The sequence below is a fragment of the Podarcis erhardii genome (assembly GCF_964252035.2).
Source record: "Podarcis erhardii genome assembly, chromosome: 9".
NCBI lineage: Eukaryota > Metazoa > Chordata > Lepidosauria > Squamata > Lacertidae > Podarcis > Podarcis erhardii.
The window spans coordinates 64,451,150-64,460,163 of NC_138512.1; positions in this window are offsets into that span (position 1 = coordinate 64,451,150).

The following is a 9,014-nucleotide window of genomic DNA, read 5'->3' on the forward strand; positions in this document are numbered from 1 at the left end:
AGAAGTAAACGCTGCATTAGCGGTACTCTACACTTTGTGAATTTTCTTGGAATACACCCACTCCTACCTCGCCAAATACTTTTAATCAATATCATACAGCAGTGATGAGCAATCTGTAGCCTTAGGGTCACATGCAGAGTGAGGCCTAATTTCATACTGGTGACAAGGAAGGAGCAAAGGGAGTGGAAAATAGAGAGAGGAGGTGTGCTAGTGAGAGGGAGGGGGAAGGGGGAATCGCAGAAAGAGATAGAAAAGCTGTTCTGGCCACGTTAGACTCTAGCCCTATCTATAGCTGGCATATGGCCCCTGACAGATTATACCTGAAGGAATGCGTCACTTGATGGAGTAAAGTCTGCCATTAACTCCCCAGCAGCCAAATGCTCATAATTCTTGTATGTCGTCCTGGATAACCTTAGTAACACAACCAAGGGATGTAGATTAATATCCTCTTTTACAATCAACTCATTAATTCCAGGCATGGAAAGTGTGATGGTATAATGATTTCTGTGGCATGAGAGGCTCTTATCAGACTGAATTCAAAGAAGTCCTTTCTTAAGTGGGGGAGGGAGGCCTGATTATTCAGCCCTGGAGTCAAACACAGAAGGAGACATGAAGCGCATTACAAAATACTACCTGGTTCTCATCTGCCCTCCACAGACAGACAATGCATGTGTACACATGTGAACACACAGGGAATAACTAGAGTTGACAGCACAGTGGTACCTCGGGTAAGTACTTAATTGGTTCCCGAGGTCTGTTCTTAACCTGAAACTGTTCTTAACCTGAAGCACCACTTTAGCTAATGGGGCCTGCTGCTGCTGTGCCGCCGGAGCACAATTTCTGTTCTCATCCTGAAGCAAAGTTCTTAACCTGAGGTACTATTTCTGGGTTAGCGGAGTGTGTAACCTGAAGCATATGTAACCTGAAGCGTATGTAACCCGAGGTACCACTGTATTGTGTTAGATGGACTTTCAGTCTGACTTGATGTGAGGTAGCTCTTGCATTCCACTTCCATTAGGAAGTTTCTCCTGTCAGGAGCGAACCAGCTGTTAGTAAGTGGAGTTAATTCTGTATTAGGAAGAAACAGGATCTGCACAGGAGTATCGGGACTAAAGAGCACACAGGTCTTGCCCCCATGAAGCAGTTGTGGCAACTGAATATCCCTGCCTCCCCACAGCTGCCTAAGTCCCCTCCTCTTCAGGGTTTCCCCCCAAGCAATCTGAGACTGCTCTTGTGGGACACTAATTGCTCCTCCGCCCTCTTCATGCCTCTCCTGGTTCTGGGAGATCAGAGGGGAGCTTGTCACAGCAGGAGGGAGAGACACCCTGGCTTCTTCACCAGCCTGACTCATCTCAGTCTCCTCCATCCCACTCTCCTGCTTTAGCTTCTGATTTTGGACTTCTCTCTGCAACTGATTCTCCAAGCTCACTAAGTCCTGTTACCTCTTCCCAATCTTCTCTCTCTCCTCCTTCTGACCACTCATTGTTGTCCCACCACCAATCCCTGGGCTCTGAGCCTCTTCCCCTTGAGGGTTCCCCAGCTGGTTCCTCCCACCATTCTGATGCATCCAACCAGTCCCTGTCATCTTCCAACCTGAATATTTTAACTTGGTATTCATGCAGCAAGGGTGCATGTGCTAGGACCCTAATATTATTTGTAGCCAGGGGTGGTGGCTGGTGCCCTTTAGGGTTAGTGGATCGGAAGCCAGGGAGTAGGTGGCACCAGAGCCAGTGAGAGGTTGAGCCAACTAATTCTTGTTTTGTCTCCACCCTTCTCCTTCCTGCTAAGTTCTGCAAGGGGCAACCCTGAGACTATGGAGGAGGAGGAAGCTCACAGCCAATGTCACCCCCTGGACTGGCTGTAAGTAGCCAAGTGGGCAGGTGGGAGTTGGCTGAGAATAGGCTGAGAGCTTGGCAAGGCAAGTGCCCCACTTGCCAGAATAATAATAATAATACGCCACCTATTTGTCTGCTAATGGACCAGCCTCCATTGTTTGCAACAAGGGCTGAAATTCCAGATCTTCCATCCAAGCTGAAAAGTTCCACACTAGGTGCCACATTCCATAATCCATGGGCATGTCAAGGCCACATGCATGATTTAAAGTGTCTAATCTGGAGCTTTTCATTCGATCCCAGCATAAAGAACAGAATGGAGTCCTTATTCAAGCACACCTTTCCTTTAAGAAACGAAAATAACATGAACTTAAAAGTGGGCCTAGCCCTTTTGTGTTGCGCACCTGACATTTAGCAGAATTCAAGGAAGCTCCTGTGATCTAAAAATGCCTAGCAGATGGGGAAGCAATAGGTGGGATGAACAGATGAAATAGCCAAAAAGACAGGAAAGTAGGTCAGACGTGAGACCTATCATTCTGATAGAATTCCACGGGGGAAGGAGGAGGAGATACGGTGTTAGTTTGACACAAAAATAAATATCCACCTTCACCGAACATAAAAACTGTCACATTTCTCTTTGCTTCTGTACTCTGCTTAACAAGGGGCCTGTATGGTTCACTTAAGATTGGAGACAGATCCTGGTGGCTGCTGGGTTTTAACACGGGGGAAAGCGCAGCCACTAGGGGTGTTTCTTTGCCTCGGCAATCCTAAAACCTGTATAACACCTGCAATTCTAAACCCATTTAGCTGGAAGGAAGCCTCAGTGGGACATCTAAGCAGACATATACAGGATTGTGCCGTAAGTCTGCAATTTATTGCTGCTCTCCGTCTTAAGACTGCAATTAAATTGTTATCCTAAGCCTTTCATCTAAGCATGCTGCCTTGAAAGCGAGTTCAGCGGGAACAGGTAGGATTTATTCACAAGTAAACATGCTTAAGTTTTTAATATAAAAGGTCAAGACATAGTCAAAAAGCGAAAATCTCAAGCCTAACAACTCAGTGCAGGCAGTACTCATTCTGGTGTCTAGGAATGGGATATAAAACAGGCAGGTAGCAATTGATGTTGGGACACTTCTGTTGGTATAGAAGAGTGTGTGTTTGTGAGATATACAAGAGGCAGGGGGATTTTGCAGGCTAGCCGTCAGATTCCCTTCAGGAAAGCCATTCAGGGGCCACAAGTAAAAATAAAATAAAATTGGGTGAAGCAACAGGTGTAAAATTTACTCTTTTTTTACCGTGGACTAATTTCTAATTCTAATTTCTACACTTTCACTAATTTCCAGTGAGCACTCAGGGCTGATCAGGAAAAGACCCTGATGTTGGGAAAGATGGAGGGCACAAGGAGAAGGGGACGACAGAGGATGAGATGGTTGGACAGTGTTCTCGAAGCTACGAACATGAATTTGACCAAGCTGTGAGAGGCAGTGGAAGACAGGAGTGCCTGGCATGCTCTGGTCCATGGGGTCACGAAGAGTTGGACACGACTAAATGACTAAACAACAACAGAATTTCTACACAGACTCAAATACTCCACATCCTCCATCCAGGCATGCAGGAGGCAATGTTAGGCTTTGAGGACACAGCCAGTGTGGCATTTTGGTTAGAGTGTTGGACTAGGACCTGGTAGACCAGGGTTCAAATCTCCACTTGGCCATGGAACTCACTGGGTGAACTTGGGCCAGTCACTGCCTCTTAGCCTAGCCTATGTCATAGGGTTGTTGTGGGGATTAAATGAGGAGGGGGGGAACCATGTTGGCCACCTTGAGCTCCTTGGAGAAAAATGTGGGATATAAATGCAACATGTTGTTGTTTAGTTGTTTAGTCGTGTCCGACTCTTCGTGACTCCATGGACCAGAGCACACCAGGCACTCCTGTCTTCCACTGCCTCCCGTAGTTTGGTCAAACTCATGTTGGTAGCTTCGAGAACACTGTCCAACCATCCATCTTGTCCTCTGTCGAAATGCAACATTATTATTATTATTATTATTATTATTATTATTATTATTTATTTGTACCCCGCCCATCTGGCTGGGTTTCCCCAGCCACTCTGAGCGGCTTCCACAAAGACCAAAAATACACTAAGATGTCACACATTAAAAACTTTCCTGAACAGGGCTGCCTTAATATGTCTTCTGAATGTCAGGTAGTTGTTTATCTCTTTGACATCTGATGGGAGTGCATTCCACAGGGCAGGTGACACTACTGAGAAGGCCCTCTGCCTGGATCCCTCTAGCTTTGCTTCTCACAATGAGGGAACCGCCAGAAGGCCCTTGGCGCTGGACCTCAGCGTCCGGGCAGAATGATGGGGGTGGAGACGCTCCTTCAGGTATACTGGGCCAAGGCCGTTTACATTGCATTCAGGCAAAAACTCTCAAAGAAGGTTCAAAGAAAGACTGGTGAAGGGTGTAAGCTAGGGAGAGAGGATGCGAGTGAGGAAGAGCTGTAGCTGGAAAGGGTCCTGAGGAGCTTGGAGGGATGTACTTACTCTCCCACCCTGGCCTGAGGTTTCCCACCTCTGAGTCATACAGAACTCTTCATTAGCTGAAACACTTTGTGATGTTGAAATGTTTACATGTCCAGATGATTTCAGAAGCAGAAATAGGCTCCATTAAAGCTATCATGCCACCTGTTTTGCCCCTCAAACCAAGAGCGGCAACTGAACGCTATAGTTGCCGATAACCTGGCCTCTCCTCTGCCTTTCCAAGAGCACTGAAATAAATGTGATCGCCACTAATTGCTGCAGCTCACACTTCTATTAAAAGGTCCAGATCAAAAGTTGGCAATCTGTGGAGGGGGAAAAAAGCCACTTCTTTCATTAGAATAATTATTTAAAGTAAATAAGAGCAACACATTTCATTAGGATAATTATAATGAAATAGACCTGAACCACCCTTCATCTTTCTCTTTCCTGCAAAGTCAACCATGACAATACCTTGCTTGCTATATCCAATTATATCGCTGAAAACCTTGTGGGAGAAAAGAACACCACCACAATCACACGCAAACACACAAAGAAAATATTGTTTCATGCTACCCTGGCCTCTGAGCGGTGCAAGATTCCAGAGGTGCCAGGTACACTTACCCAGGGTCCGTGTTGCCTTTTGGAAGTGAGGGACAGCAGAGACTGTGATGTCCTTATGATGGATGGTTTATTTACACATATATACAACCTCAGCCTTCAGTGAGTGCTTTCCCACCATTACACTCCAACAGGGTCTTGCTCACACTGCTCCCCCTCCCTACTTCTCTAACCTTTGGCTTTATCTATAGAGTGAAAGGGGCCCCATGCTTTTGCTGTCTCACACAGCAAAATTGGCTTTTAACACATGCTGATTCAGAAGCGCCCAGCACACAGCCTAATACACAGCTCTCAACTCCCACAGGAGATTAGCCTAGCTTTTGGCACCCCGAGCCTTAATTAAATTCTACTGGACCCAGGAATTTAGGGGAGTCTAGCACCCACAAACTCATAACAACATGTTCACACGTTTTGTGACCAGATGGGCATCCTTTGCAACAGACACCCGGCTTGCATGTTTACTGCTAGCTGTACCTGTTGGAAGTCTGCCAGAGCTTTATTTGGAAACGTGCAGCTGGAGAATGAATGATATTTCAAAACCGTTGTCTTTCAGCTAGCTCATCTTTCCATAACAGGGGCTTCAAACCTTATTATATGGAAAACTGCTTTGCATCATGTAAGATAACCGACCTGCATCTAACTCAGTATTGTCTACAACAGGGTTTCCCAAACTTGGGTGTCAAGCTTGTTTTCGACGACAATTCCCATCATCCATGACCACTGGTCTTGCTAGCTAGGGATGGTGGGAGTTGTAGTCCAACAAAAGCTGGAGTCCCAAGTTTGGGAAACCATGGTCTACAATTACTGACAGCAAATTTCCAGAGTTTCAGACAGGAGTCTTAGCCCTGTCTGGAAGAAGAAGAAGAAGAAGAAGAAGAAGAAGAAGAGTTTGGATTTGATATCCCGCTTTATCAGTACCCAAAGGAGTCTCAAAGCGGCTAACATTCTCCTTTCCCTTCCTCCCCCACAAGAAACACTCTGTGAGGTGAGTGAGGCTGAGAGACTTCAAAGAAGTGTGACTAGCCCAAGATCACCCAGCAGCTGCATGTGGAGGAGCGGAGACGCGAACCTGGTTCCCCAGATTACGAGTCTATAACTCTTAAGCACTACACCACACTGGCTCTCTGGAGATGACAGAGGTGGAACCTGAGATGTTTTAACCCTGAATTATGGCTCTTCCCAAAGACCTCCTGGTCTCAGAGAATTGTTTCCATACTATTTTTTGCCTGTTGAGGAGCCTTGTGTGTTTTATTTGGAGACGTATTTGGGTGCATTTTCATAGGAAGATGCATTTTCATGGGAAGATATAGCTACATAAAAGACTGGTGGATCGGCTGTAGGCATACAGGTATCTGCATGCCTTGCTTTTGCTACACGGACATAGAAAGCTTCCTTATTTTCGGTCACACCACTGGTCCATCTAGGCAAATATTGCTTCTGACTGGTGCTGGCTCACAAGTCAGGGTCTTCTCCTAACCACCTGCTGCAACAGTCCTTCAGTTCTCATTCCACTTTCCATGCTGTACCATATAAGGCATTGGGCACCATCCCAAAAATATTCCACTAGCGCAAAGGCTCACTTGGAATCATAACAATTCTAAGGAGCTACCTTTCCTTTTCAAAAGGACTTGTTTGTCCCAAGAGAGAGAAGTCATGCTTGTCCCATCCTTGATTTGAACCAAGAATGGATCTACACAGAAATTAAAAAACACTGTGAAAATGTTTTAAAAAAACAAACACCGTTGTAATATATATATGGAATTTGTCATTAGCTCATCAGCGCCATCTAGTGTCACATTTGTATAATGCATTTAAAACATTGTTGTTGTGTTGTTGTTTAGCCGTTTAGTCGTGTCTGACTCTTCGTGACCCCATGGACCAGAGCACATTGTAGCTGAATCCTAAATTAAATGATGCCCTAGGCACCAAAGAAGAGGCTGGTAGGATCACAATCTTGATCTATTTTCGTCTACTGATTTTCATCTATTGCGAAGAGCAATAGATCAGAATTCAGCACGGCAAGCCAATTATTGCTTGTTTGTTATACGAGAAATGAGTTACCAATTGAAAGAGCGTGCTGAATCGCCAGTGGATTGTAGCAGAGTCTAGTCCTTTAGCGACCACAGAATCATTATTCATGTCCCCTATGACATGGGCAGATGAGATAATTAGGATGGAGGAGATTGCTTTACAAGGCCAACCCAGACCCCTGCACACACAGAGAACGCACAGAGAGATAGACACAACCATAATAGTGTTATGAGTTTGGTGGGTTAGTCGCTTGCAATTCCTGCAATTCTTTTTTTGAAATAATTTTTATTTGATTTTACAAATTCATTCACACAAGTCATATTATTACAAATTTTAAACTTTACCCAAGATTCTTCCGAATCTCAAGACTTCCCTCCTCCCCTCCGTAGGTTCTTTAAATAACTTTTTTAACTGCATGTTATAAATCCATCTAATTTATCATCCTCCATTGTATCCAAAGTCTTTGCAAGAGTTATTTAAAGCCTACCAAAGAGTTCAAGTGTTTACAGTGGTCTTTCAAGTACAATATATATTTGTCCCATTCTTTGTTGAAGTTTAGATCCTCCTGATTTCTGATTTTCCCGGTTAACCTTGCCATCTCTGCATAGTCCAATAATTTCATCTGCCAGTCCGCCCTAGTAGGTATCTTGTATTTCCATCTCTGGGCAAGAAGCATCCTTGCAGCTGTTGTAGCATACATAAAAATGCATCACCAGATGGCACCAGAGAGCAGGAAATTTAAAAAACAAAATTTTCTGTAGGGATTTTTTTCTTTTGTTAAAGCGATATAATTTCTGATTTATTTGTAGCATTTCCCCCCTGTGTTTAGATCCACCTATTTTTCACTGTTGCCAAAGGGAGATTCCCTTCATCCCAAAGCAAAAAAATGACTTCAGAGGAATGATCTTCTTTTGGACTGCAGCTGGGGAGGACAATGTCCCCCCACCTGCAGGCCTGCCCAAATGCTCAGTGCTGTGTGTGCCCACAAATGATAAGTCAAGTAATTTTCTAAACCTCCGATTGCTTTGGTTCACACTGGCCTTATCATGTGTCATAGTTCTCATTTCAGTATAATAACACACACACACACAGAGAGAGAGAGAGAGAGAGAGAGAGAGAGAGAGAGACATTAATTGAATGTGTGAGGATAGCAAGATGTTCGGTTACATTCACTTGGAACATTTAATGAGCCCCCAGTTCATTTTCAGACTGAGCAGGCTTATCACATCCTAAATTCAGTTTAGTAAATTAAACTGAAATACATGGTGCAAGTATTTTCATTTTCCAGCTGGATGAAAAGGTCTCTGCCTCAGGCATTTGTATCGTGTTGTTTTTAAACCTATATTCACTTGTTCTTGTACTCATATCCCATCAGATATCAAAGAAATAAACAACTACCAGACTTTTAGAAGACATCTGAAGGCAGCTCTGTTTAGGGAAGCTTTTAATATTTGATGAATCATTGTATTTTAATATTCTGCTGGAAGGCGCGCAGATGGGCGGTGTATAAACAATAAATTATTATTCTTAATAATAATAATAATAATAATAATAATAATAATAATAATAAATTGTTTTACCTGTTTTTAAGGATATGTCTTTCAATTGCCTTGGGACATAGGTGTGGAAGGTGAGTCACAAATGTATTAATATTAATATTAATATTAATATTAATATTAATATTAATATTAATATTAATATTAATATTGTTGTTATTACTATTGATATGGGTGTTCTTTTTAATCTTTTCTAATCGGTCGCACCCTTCTTTATTGTGATAACCAGATGGACATCAATTAGCACCCCTGATGAGTCTAAATTTTCCAGATCTCAGTATGGCCTGAAAATGATTCTTGAGCAACTGCTAGACATTTCTGGAGGTAGGGAATTCACAATAAATGACAGGATACCATTGCATTGACAATGCCAGCATTCTGAAAAGAGATGCTCAAAAGGAAATCTCTGCACACCTCTCAGGAGTTATGAAAAGGTTGTGTGAGGACCAAAAGTCT